A 12,768-nucleotide genomic window follows, 5' to 3' on the forward strand; every position below is an offset into this window, starting at 1 on the left:
GGGGCCAGGCGCTGAGCTTCAAGCTCCAGGCATCCCAGTCCCCGCAGTCATATGAGGGGGGACCCGTTTTAAACATGAGAAGCCAAGGTTGCAAGATAAGCCTGAGGTCGCGCCTCGCACCGCTGGCTCAGCGGGCATTTGAACCTGGGGCTCAGCCTCCAGAGCCCGCGCTGACCCCCTCACCCTCGAAGGCCCAGGGACGGGCAGAGGTGTCCCCGGGTCACACAGCGGCGGTGCGGGAGGGCAGGCAGGGCCCCTCCCGGCGGTGGCAGCGCCAGCGTCCTGGGCCGCGGCTGGGGGCGGGCAGCGCAGTCCGGGATCTGGGACCGAGCTCCCCGCTGCGGCGCTGTGCGTTTCCATGGCAGCCAGGCTGGAGCCGGCCAGAGCGATTAGGCGTCCAGAGGAGCGGCTGCTAAAAATAGCCCGCGCAGCACCGGGTTCATTAGCCGCTGGGCTTTTGGCTGCCAGGTACCCCCTCCCGGCTCTCCTTCCTGCTCGAGTCCGGGCGTAGCGAGGCTGCTGGGGGATGTGGTGGGGGAGGGGCGGCCGGTCCTGCATCCCCTCCGGCCTGGACCGGCCACCGGGCTTGGCCCCACCTGGCCCTCCTCCCTGGGGCCTTCGTCAAAGGCAAATCTGATTTCACTCCTCCCCTGCTCTAAATCCTTCCTTGGCTCCCCATTGCCCTTGGCCTGAAGTCCCCAGCCTTTCACCCCCATTGCCTCCCTGACTTTATCTTCCCCTGCTCTGGATGCTCCCAGGGACTCAAACCCAGCACACCCCGACTCTGAGCCTTTGTTTCTGCTGTTTCCTTCATGTGGGTCACCCTGCCTTCCCCTGTTCATCTTTCAGATCTCAGCTTACACATCACCTCCTCCAGGAAGCCTGAGGCTCCAGCCCAGCTCAGGGGCCTCTTCTGAGCTCCTCCATCACAGCTCTGACACTAACCTGTGAGTGCTGAGAGGGAGAGGATGAGCGTGTTTGGGTCCCGGTATCTGAAATAGGACCTGGCACACAGCAGTTGCCTGGTAAGTGTTTGTGGAATAAATGGGGGAATGAGATTAGCCAGCTCTGATAGAGGCGTTTCCTGGGTGAACAACTCAGTGGGTTCCCACTGTCCTCTCTTCCCAGGCCAGAAGGTCAGTGGTCCATCCTCTCTCACTCTTCTGTTTCCTTTGGACAGGATATCCAGGCTGTGTGACCCAGCCAGGTCACTCACACTCTCTGGTCTCCTTTTTCTTTCTTTCTTTTTTTTTTTTTTTTGCAGTACACAGGCCTCTCACTGTTGTGGCCTCTCCCGTTGCGGAGCACAGGCTCCGGACGCACAGGCTCAGCGACCATGGCTCATGGGCCCAGCCGCTCCGCGGCATGTGGGATCTTCCTGGACCAGGGCACGAACCCGTGTCCCCTGCATCGGCAGGCGGACTCCCAGCCACTGAACCACCAGGGAAGCCCCTGGTCTCCTTTTGCCTTACAAAATTGCCATACACATGGGACTTAGAGGTCAAAAGCTCTGGTGGCGTTGCCATAATTTGGAAGAGAGAGGGAGATAGAAGGGGAGGAGGATGTGGGGGAAGATAGACATCCATGAAAATATCTTGGAATAAAACTAAGTCTATTGGAGAGCCAGTGGGCAGCCTCAGATGGGCAGGATTTCCAGAGCCAAGAAAGACAGTTTTCAGGCTGGCCACAAGGTGGCTCATTTGTTATGACACAGCTTGGTTGTAGCAAGAGCAGTGAGGCCAAGAGCAGAGTCAGAGGGAAATCGGGAGGAGGAGGGGGAGTGAAGGGCAATTTGCAGCAGAGGAGTGTTAGCAGAGAAGAGAGGAAGTCTGGGGAATGTAATGTGGGTAATGACAGTGCTCAAAACTTGTGATTATTTGAGATCTATGGAACCATGACTATGACTTAAAAGAGGAAGCCATGGCTTAAATGATGCCTGTCTGCACAGTCTGGGCATCAGCCCAGGTTGCAGTGGTGGCTCCACAATTACTAGGGATCCAGGCTTCTATTGGTGTTCTACCTCCTCAGCCAAACTTCCATCTTTTGGAACAGAATGGCTGCTCTAGCCCCTGCCATCACAGCCACCTTCCAGATGAGGGCAGAGGGGGAAGGGGAGAAGGGGTAGAGGAGGGCCTATCCTTGTCTTCTGAGGTTACAACCTGGAACTTACAGGCATCATTTATGCTCACATCCTATTGTCCATCACATAATCAGATGGTCACATTGAGCTTCAAGGGCAGCTGGGAAATGTAGTCTTTACCTGGGCAGGTTCTATTTCTTTTTATTTATTTATTTATTTATTTTATTTTGGGGGTAGGAGTTTATTAATTAATTTATTTATTTTTGCTGTGTTGGGTCTTCGTTTCTGTGTGAGGGCTTTCTCTAGTTGTGGCAAGCGGGGGCCACTCTTCATCACGGTGCACGGGGCTCTCACTATCGTGGCCTCTCTTGTTGTGGAGCACAGGCTCCAGATGCGCAGGATCAGTAGTTGTGGCTTACAGGCCTAGTTGCTCCGCGGCATGTGGGATCCTCCCAGACCAGGGCTCGAACCCGTGTCCCCTGCATTAGCAGGCAGATTCTCAACCACTGTGCCACCAGGGAAGCCCTAGGTTCTAGTTCTAAAGGAGAAAATAGAGCATGAAATTTGGGGACCAGCCCATAACCTCTTCCACCAAATGGGTTGGGAAGAAGGAGTGAACATTTGCCACTGTTGAGGCAACCCTAGCAGGGAGATGCCCTTTGGACAAGGAGACCTTCAGGACCCGCCCCCTTTCCCTCCCTGCCCTCACCTCCTCCCTCTGTCCCCCTCACTTACTGTGCTCCAGACACACAGATATCGCTGTTCCTCCAACATGCCAGCCAGGCACAGTCCTGCCCCAGGGCCTTTGCATGTGCTGTTCCCTCTGCTTGGAATGCTCTTCCCCCAGGTCTCTCCCTCCCTCCCCCCATTCAGATTTCTGCTTAAATCTCACCTTCTCAGAGGCTTTCCTTGAACATCTTGTTTAAAATTGCAACCTGCCCTCCCTCCTCAATTGTTGTTCCTTCCCAATGCCTTCCCTGCCCTAATTTCCTTTCTAGCACTTAGCACTCTGTAAAGCCCTATAGACTTTACTGATTTATTTGCTCATTGCCTGTCTCCCTCATTAGGCTTTGAGCTCAACCAGGGCAGAGATTTCTGCCTGTTTCGCTTGCAGCTGCATTCCTGGTGCCTAGGACAGTGCCTGGTGCTCATTCAGGGCTCAGGAAATATTTTGAATGACTACATTGAATAAGTAAAGCAGGCACAATGATTCCCTCTTTTAGAGCTCTGGAAACTGAGGTCTCGAGGAGGAAAGGTGATTCACCCAAGGTCACAAGCTAGTGGGTGGCAAAATACGGTTGTGTCACCTGCCGAGTTTCCGTTTCCTCTCTATCTGACGGACCCTCTTTCTCCAACTTTCCCTTCCACCCGGAGAGTTATCTATAAATTTCAGTTCTGCTTATGTTTCCTGCAGCACATGATTGTTGCTTGCAGCCAGGAGCCCAGGATGACCAGAGGGGCACCCCCATCATTCCAGGCACAGTGCCCGGTCCATTAGCAGCTGTGCCACATTTAATTGCCCACACAAGTACAAAAATATTTGCAAATTAAAAATCACACATAAAATTCTCTCAGCCCCAATTTTAGAGGTGTGGAAAGACTGAGGCACAGGTCGGGGGAAGGGATGGTCCTCGTCACACAGCCAAGAGGCAGCAGAGGAGGGGTCCACCCTCTCTCTTCCTTTCCACTGTGAGATGAGGCTCACTGCCACCTGGGACGGTGCAAAGCTGGTCTTGGGATTGAATCCTGCCTTGCGCAGCCTTGGACCTCAGTTTTCTCTACTGGGACATGGGATCCTGATAACTATCCTGGCTATATCCCACTGTGCCCAGAGCCTGACATACAGAATGTGCTCCCACGAGGCAGGAAGTCGAGGGCATCAGTTAGCTGCTCCAGGCTGCAGGCCGCCCACCCCAGACCCCTTCCACCTTCCCCGCCTCGCTCCCTATTCCCTTGGCCGCCCCGTGCCAGGTTTCTGTTTAGTTTAATAATCTCCTGAAAGTTTAATTGTTGTTTTATTCATCCATGACCTTTCTCTCTCATCTGGAGACATATTATTGCTAATCTACAAATTTCAAGAACCAGATTTATTTGCAAAACCAATTACCTGCCTATGCAAATGACCTCGTTCGGTGCCTGCCTCCGTGGCCAGCTGGCTGGTCTGGGGAGAGGAAGAGCCGCTGTCCGCCCCGTTAGAGCCGCTGCTCAAACACTTGGATGGAAACTTATCTATAATTCCTCTGAGCAGGGCGACCCTCTCGGCCCCGGAGTTAATTAGAATCTCAGTAATGGAGGGAGGCTCTGACCCCACATCTCTCAGCTCTGACCTCCTAAAGGGGCCTCTTGAAGTGGACGGAGCCTCTAATTGCCTTCCCATCTGGCCCTTCCAATGGGAATGATGCCTGTTCATTCATTCACAATCTCACATTGAGTGTCTGGGACTGTTCTAGGCTCTGGAAGCAGAGCAGGGAACAGGGAGCCCAGAAGGAAAGAAGTCCCCATCTTTATAAAGCTAACAGTTGGAGAGAGAGAAAACAGGCAAGATAAATATAAAAAATGTATAGCATGGCACACAGCATGGATCACAATGGAGGAGAGGCAAACAGTGCCAGGGATGGGTGATCAGAGGTCATGGATCCCATTCCCTCTCCCTCCCTTCACTCCAGCCACAAAAACGGAGCTGATTCTTAAAATGCCAAACCTGGTCCTGCCTCAGGGCCCTTGCACTTGCTATTCCTGCTGTCTGGAATGCTTTTGCCAAAACTCTTGGCCAGACTCACACTTCCCCACACGGTCTCAGCTCACATGTCACCTCCTTCGGGAAGCCTTCCCTGCCTACTCCAGAGATAAGGCATCTCCCCGCGACCATTTCTGTCCCCTTTCCCTGCTTTAGCATTCTTACTGCTTCCTGAAATTGGATTAGTCATTGGTGTATTACTCTCTGTCTTACTCTCCTTTTTTTTTTTTTTTTTGGCTGCGCTGCATGGCGTGAGGGATCTTAATTCCCCGACCAGGGATCAAACCTGTGCCCCCTGCAGTGGAAGCACGAGTCTTAACCACTGGACCGCCAGGGAAGTCCAAGTCTTACTTTACTTTAATATCAGCACCTTGAGGACAGAGGAACCGTGTCTGTTTTGTTCACAGGTGTATTCTCAGCACCCAGAACAGTGTTTGGGTACTCAATATATATTTGTTGAATGAATGAATGAATGAATGATGCAGGAGCAAGGAGGCCTGCTAATCATGGTGTAGAGGACACATTAACTTCTAGCTGGGGTCATCTTGACCTCAGCACTTTCCCATAGCCTGGTGAAGTGGCTGAAATGTACCCATTTCACAGATGAGACCGTGGAGGCTGCTAGATTAGGTGTGTGGCTTGGCCAGTGAGGGCTGGTGGGGCTGGGATGAGAAAGCAGCTATTGAAGGTCTCCCTCAGCGATCCTCAGGGCCTCTGTGACTGTCCAACACTAGGAAGGGACATAGCAGTTATTGGTGGAGCCTGGGCGGAAGGTGGGACTCCACGATCCCTGGACCTTAAGTTCTCAATCTGGGCAAAGTGGCTTTGGGATTCCACCACCCCTGGCTTCTCTCTCACCTCTCTGGCTGTGCCTTCTCATCTCCTTTGCCTTCCTGTCCCCTATTTTTTTTTAAATTTATTTTTGGCTGCGTTGGGTCTTCGTTGCGCACAGGCCTTCTCTAGGGGACAAGGAAGCCCCTTGTCCCCTATTTTTATCTTTATTTTTTAAAAAAATGTTTTAGCCGCACTGCTCAGCATGTGAGATCTTAGTTCCCCAACCAGGGATGGAAGCAGCACCCCTTGCAGTGGAAGCGTGGAGTCTTAACCACTGGGCCGCCAGGGAAGTCCCATTTATGTCCCCTATTTTTTTTTTAATAAGTTTCTTTCTTTAAAAAAAAAAAATTATTTATTTATTTTTGGCTGTGTTGGATCTGGTTGCGCACAGGCTTTCTCTAGTTGCCGCAAGCGGGGGGCTACTCTTCGTTGCAGTACGCGGGCTTCTCATTGCGGTGGCTTCTCTTGTTGCAGAGCCCAGGTTCTAGGCACGCAGGCTTCAGTAGTTGTGGCTCGCAGGTTCTAGAGCGTAGGCTCAGTAGTTGTGGCACACCTGCTTAGTTGCTCCATGGCATGTGGGATCTTCCCGGACCAGGGCTCAAACCTATGTCCCCTGCATTGGCAGGCGGATTCTTAACCACTGTGCCACCAGGGAAGTCCCTCCTCACCCCTACTTTTTTTCAAAATAATTAATTTATTTTTGGCTGCGTTGGGTCTTCGTTGCCGCGTGCGGGCTTTCTCTAGTTGCAGCGAGCAGTGGCTACTCTTCATTGCGGTGCGCGGGCTTCTCATCGCGATGGCTTCTCTTGTTGCTGAGCACAGGCTCTAGGCGCACGGGCTTCAGTAGTTGTGGCACATGGGCTCAGTAGTTGTGGCTCACGGGCTCTAGAGCGCAGGCTCAGTAGTTGTGGCGCACCTGCTTCGTTGCTCCATGGCATGTGAGATCTTCCCGGCAGGGCTCAAACCCCTGTCCCCTGCATTGGCAGGCGGATTTTTAACCACTGCGCCACCAGGGAAGTCCTTCCTGTCCCCTATTTTTGAGTCCTGCCCATCTGCACTGGACAAGCCCCAAGAGCCCTTTCTCTGCGGTCAGCAACTTCCCTCCGACCTACTTCTCATCCAGTGTCCCTACTTCCTGTCCAGGGTCAACTTCACGTGCCTTGCCCTTGAACCAGACACTGGACATCGGCCTCTCCATTGCTTATGCTGTTCCCTCTGCCTGTCACATTCTTCCCCCTGGAAGCCTTTCCATGGCCCCCCAACCTAATTAGTCTCATCCCCAGCCCCACACCCCTATCCTATATCCCAGGGCAGCCTGGGCATGGCTTCAGGAACTGTCACCATTTCCGTGATGGAGTGGTTTGTTCAACTGTCTGTTAACATTTCTCTTCCCAGCTAGACGCTAATCTCCCCAGTTGAGCAGGGGCCTTGGCTGTCATTTTTATCCCGGTGTCTCCAGGACCCAGCACAGAAAGGAGAGCTCTGCAGGAGCTTACTAAGTGCTTGTTGAGTGGTTGACCTGTGGGTTGGGTGTTGGGTGGGGGAATGGATGGCTGCATGGGTGGGTGGGTGAGTGGGGCATTTAGGTTGGGGGATGGGAGGATGGCTGGCTGGGTGGGTGGGTGGATAGAAGCATAGGTGCGTGGGTGGGGATGAGAAAATCTGTGGATGAATGAATGAACGGTAATGAACCTGGCTTTGATGGGGGTGGGCTGCCCCTGGCAGTGGACCTGGGTGAAACCCCCATCCCAGCCCTGCCAAGTGGCTCTGAGGATTCAGCAGGCTCTGTGTGTTGAGGGGGTACCTAGACACAGACCTCTAGCTCTTTCTGCAGGGCTCAGATTGTCTGGGGGGGCCAGCGGTTTTGGGGGGGACCAGGCTTGCTCGTGAGATTTCATGGCCCCTCTCCAGCCCACACGGCTGCACTCCCACTGCCCAGAGCTAAGCTCGTCCGCCACAGCCCTGCCCCAGCTTCCCCCCTTCACCCCCTCACACTTGATTCAATCCTGGCCGCCCACCGGTTCAATTATTCTGCTGCTGGGGCGGCTGGCAATTTTCTTTCGGGGCTGAGAAGCTGCTTCGGTATCTGTGTATCTGGGTGATTTTGAGCAGCACGGGGACCCAGAGACGGAAACACAGAGACAAAAAAGAGAAGAGGAGAGAGATAAATAGAGACAGACAAATTCTGTGTGTGTGAGAGAGAGAGTCAGTCTGGACCAACCTCACCCCCAGGGCTTTAGGGGAAGGCTTTCCCAGGATTCAAAACAGTGACCATCCTGCAAAGATTCCAGAATTTCTGCTCATGACCTCATGTCACTCCCCCATCCCTCAAAACACACACACACACACTCCAGGGCACAAAACTCAGCCCAGATTTTGCAGAGGACCTTGCTAATGACCAGAACAGCTCAGAGATGAAGTGGGAGCCTTGGGATGTAGTGAGCTCCTCATCCAGAGAGGAGTCCAAGCAGAGGCTGTGGGCTAGAAGTTCCTTTCAGAGCCCAGATGTGCTCCAGTTGCCCATTTATTCTTTATTGGGTCCTTTCATTTTTTTCTGAGCATTTGCTAGGTGCCGGGGGCTGGGCTGGAGGGAGCCGGGGGACAGAGGGAGGAGGTGAGGGCAGGCCGTGCAGGGCCTTGTGGCCCACGGGGAGGACTTGGGCTTTAACCCGAGGGAGGTGGGAGCCCTGGAGGGCTGTGGGGCAGAGGGGGGATAGGACCTGCCTCAGGTTTGGGTGGCTATGACGGAGTATGTTGCCTCTGTCTGGCTGTGTGACCTTGGACGGGTTCCCCCTTCTCTGTCTTCTTGAGCCCCTTCCTCTGCACGAAGGTGATGGATGGGGCCGTTTTCAAGCACCTTCCTGGCCCCAACACCTTGGCCCCATCTTCCGAGTGGGCTCAGCCTTCCTTGACGACTCCAGCGCCCTGTATCACGGGTAATTATCTGTAAGCGCCAACCCTCCCGAGGGCTTCGCAGACAATAATGAAATCACCTAATCTTGTGATCGGAGACTTACCAGGGATGTCCTCACCAGCCAGCACCTCTCCCCAGGGAGGGATTCCCACGGCTCCCACAAGGAAAAAAAACTTCCTTCTCATTTGGCCTCCCCGCCGCCCCCCTAGAAGCTTAAGCAAAATCAACCACTCCCTGGAGAGGGTTGCGTGGGACTGTCTTATGCATTCGGGTTCCGTTGGAGTTTCTTATGTTCTGGCCACGCGTCCTCCTTACTGTGTGGTTCTGGGCAACTCCCCACCCTCTCTGGGTCTCAGTTTCTCTAAACTGGCTCCTGATACTTCTAAGCCTACCGTGAGGGGCTGCAGGGTGACAGACACAGGATGGGGTCACAAAGGTTTTGAGAGACAAAACCTTTACCTCTGCCCCCCACCCTGATTTTTCAATTGTGGCCAGACATCCCTGACATAAAATTTACCATCTGAACCATGGTTAAGTGCGCAGCTGAGTGGCTTTACATAATTCACATTGCTGTGCAGTCGCCACCACCATCCAGCCACCGAAATGTGTTTTTGTTTTGATCACCCCAAACAGAAACTCTGTATCCATTACTCTTGCTTTTTAATCTTAAAGTATCTTGGCGATCCTTCCATGGGAGTCCTCATTCTTTTGTACGGTTGCGTAGGACTTCGTGGTGTGGAAGGATCATCGTTCCATCCTTTATTTACTTCTTTCACTTTTTCTAAGGTTTATACATGGGTCTAATTCTAGAGTTTCTGCCCTTGATCACCGAGCTATTCAGCTGAGGACTCTTGCTTTTTGGGGTGATACTATATTTAGCTACAGGTATGGCTGTGGCATTGACCAATGAGAATGGACTTGCTGGGGCCAGGTCTCAGCAGTGCTGTCAGTGGCCAGATCTTGGAGGAGGTCCAGGGGACTTAGGGATGGGTCAGGGGAGTGGTCAGGAGATATCACCTATTTACCGAGTGTTTCTGGACAGTGACAAGTTCAAGGTCACAGCCAAGTTTGGAACACTGCTTGTGTTGTTCCCGGTCTGCCAGTGCTGGGGTCTGAGGCTTCCCGGAGCCAGTTCTGTCATCCTCCACCTCGCATGGATTCTTCTTCTCCTTCTCTTTCTTCTTTAACATAATAGACTTTATTTTTTTGGCTGTACCACATGGCATGCAGAATCTCAGTTCCCTGACCAGGGATCGAACCCGTGTCCCCTGCAGTGGAAACACGGAGTCTCGACTACTGGACCACCAGGAAGTCCCTCTTCCTTCGTCTTGAGAGGGTCTGGGGTGTTGGAAAGAAAAGACCAACAGATCCTTAGGGAATCTCTGTAGCAAGCGCCTCGGACTAGGATGGCAGGGAGGGGTCCCATTTAGGGCAGCCAAAGGGTCCTGAGAGCCCCTGGCCAGCCCCTGGTCCAGCCTGCAAGCCTGGAAGAGCATCCCCTCCCTCCTGAGCCTCCCTGGGAAGGTGGACGGAAAAGGAGGGTATTGTGATGCCTGGTGAAGTGGAACTTCACATGTTTTAATCAGGAGAAGCTGCCAGCCACATTTTCTTTGTGGAGTCGAGACAGCTAAGCTCTGTGAAGTAGAACTTCTTTATTTAGGGAGAGTCAGTTGAATGGTTCCTCCTAGTTTTATTCGTATTTAAGTGGATGCCCATCGTCATGGGGGAATGGTGATGATGATGCTGTAGCAGATTGGATCTGTGAAACCAGCCCCCAATCTAATGGCTGAAAGCACTAAATATTTATTTTGGTTCACGAGTCTGCAGATTAGCTAGGTGATTCTTCTAATCTCAACCAGGCTCATTCCTGCCTCTGCACTCAACTTGGGGTTTCAGGCAGCTCTGCAAATCTTGGCTGGGTTCCCTCGTTTGGGGGTCAGCTGGCCGTTGGATGGGACAACTGGGCTTTCTTCCATGGATTTCTTCCATGAAGAGCAGGGATGCTCTTCTGGCAGACCAGCCTGGGGTTATTTGCATGGCAGCTGGGCTCTAGGAGAGTGAGCAGAAGCCTGCAAGGCCTCTTGAACTTGGAAACAGACCCTGCTCCAGGTTCCGGTCAAACCTGGAGATGACTGTGGCCTCAGCTGACATCTTGCAGGGAAGGAACCCTGGAGTACAGGGCCAGCTAAGCTGTGCCTGGACTCTTGACCCTCAGAAACTGTGAAATAATAAAGGAGTGTTGGTTTACTCTGCTGCATTTGTGGCAACTTGTTATGCAGCAATAGCTGACTGATACATCTCTCCCCAAACTCCTCGATGTGCAGAGTGGGCCAGTGGCAATGAGGTGGAGCTATTTTTTTTTTTTTTTTTTTTTTTTACTTTGGCCATGCAGCTTGGCTTGCGGTATTTTAGTTCCCCGAGCAGGGATCGAACCCAGGTGCACAGCAGTGAAAGCACCGAGTCCTAACCACTGGACCACCAGGGAATTCCTGAGGTGGAATTCTTGGGAGCGATGGGATTGATGTTCCTTTTCCTTCCCTTCTGTGGTTCACTCTGATGGGTTGAGGTGGCCCCGAGGGAGATGTAAAGGCAGAAGAGGATACTCAGTGGTGTCCCAGTGGGGACTTAGTTATAACGGAAGTGGGAGGGGGGTTGGGGGAAGAAACTGGTTGGTTCTAATACAGAGTGTGACGGGGGCTGGAAGTCCTGCTTCATTCATTTCCCCTGTCCTGGTGTGTCTGGTGTGTCATTTCCCCTGTCCAAATGTCTAGCTTGGTGACTGAGGCCTGAACGGATTCATGAGTGTAAGCCATTCGGCTCTAACCTTGGGGACCCAAGTTGGGGTTCCACTGGGGACCGTGCAAGGATCTGTCTGGCTTAGGACACGCAAGGGAAAAACAGACAAGGCTGTGCAAGACCGTTGTTCCACAATGACACCTTACGGCAGTCACAGGAGTAACAGCGGGAATGGCCCCATACATCCCGTCCCCTGCTCCTCTGTCTAATGTTTGAGAGAGTCCCTTTGGACTGATAAGGGGCTCGAGGGTCTTGGAAAATTTGAGGGAAATGTAAAGGTGCAGTCAGTGGGAACATAGAGATTCATGGGAAGAATGAAGGAAAACTGGCTTCAGTTAGACCATTTTTGTCTTTTTAGCGTCTTCTGCATCCTTTCTTCTTCTGGAACAGTGCCTTGGATTTTCCTGTGGGGGGGCCTCCCCTGTCTTGCTTTTGGTTCATGAAGTTCAGGCAGGGCTCCGTGGAGGGAGGCTGCGACCCAGTGCAGCAGCCCCATGGATATCCTCTTGGGCTCACTTCATGCAAAGCCTACTTCCTGTGAACACCTGAAACCGTTTCTCTGAAGGTATTTTTTTAAGACTGTTGGAGCTCACTTAGCCACAGGCAGGCCAAGCCAGAAGACAGGAGAGTTATTGCAGCCCTCAGCCTTTACAGATGGGAAGTTGGTGGATAAATACGGCAGCTCCCTTTTGCTTCTGTTGAGAAAACTCCAAGGCATGCTCTACACAGTGTCCTACAGGCCCCCAGTGGGTCACAGTGGCCTACACAGTAATCCCCCCATCCTTGCCTCAGGGTCTCTTTCTGGGGGAGCCCAATCAAAAAACACCCAGGGCTGGCCAATCAGGATTCTGAACCTCTGGCTTCAGTGATTGGCTCAGGGCCACTCACCATGACCCAAGTTAGCCCAATCAGAGTGAACTCCTGAACAATTAGCTGGATTTAGGGGGACAAATGATACTCTTTTCCTCAGGGGTTGCTGAGCTTATAGGAACCTGGTCTTCTTAGGAGCTCTCTGGTCACCATGTGGGAAGCACCTCCGTGTGAATGGAACTAATAGGAAAGCAGATGATCTTGTCATGATTTGAGCACCTGGATCAAACTGTGCCTGAAGCTATATATTTTGTTATATATTGGCTTTTTGCTTAAGCCAATCCAAATCAAGTGTTTGTTTGTTTTGTTTTGTCATTTTCAGACCAAAGAGCCCTAACTATTGGAGACATGGGCAGTGTATGAGTTTTCTGGGGCCGCCATAACAAAGTACCACAGACTGGGGGACTTCAACAACAGAAATTTATTTTCTCACCCTTCTGGAGGCTGGAGACAAGTCTGAGACAAGGTGTTGGCAGGATTGGTTTCTTCTCCTTGGCTTGCAGACGGCTGTCTTCTCCCTGTGTCCTTACATGCTCT

General features: G+C 52.4%; 1 long non-coding RNA gene across 1 annotated transcript in view; it reads left to right on the plus strand.

Moving 5' to 3' along the window:
• The window catches only part of LOC113608684 (uncharacterized), a 41,570-nt gene that overhangs the window by 5,771 nt on the left and 23,031 nt on the right, over positions 1-12,768 (plus strand). The window contains exon 2 of the long non-coding RNA XR_003428391.1: positions 850-1,025. This is a non-coding gene — a long non-coding RNA (uncharacterized LOC113608684). The remainder of the gene's footprint in view (positions 1-849; positions 1,026-12,768) is intronic.

This window comes from Aethalodelphis obliquidens, unplaced genomic scaffold (assembly GCF_003676395.1).
Source record: "Aethalodelphis obliquidens isolate GAN/ISIS:26980383/991018 unplaced genomic scaffold, ASM367639v1 scaffold53, whole genome shotgun sequence".
Taxonomy (NCBI): Eukaryota; Metazoa; Chordata; class Mammalia; order Artiodactyla; family Delphinidae; genus Aethalodelphis; species Aethalodelphis obliquidens.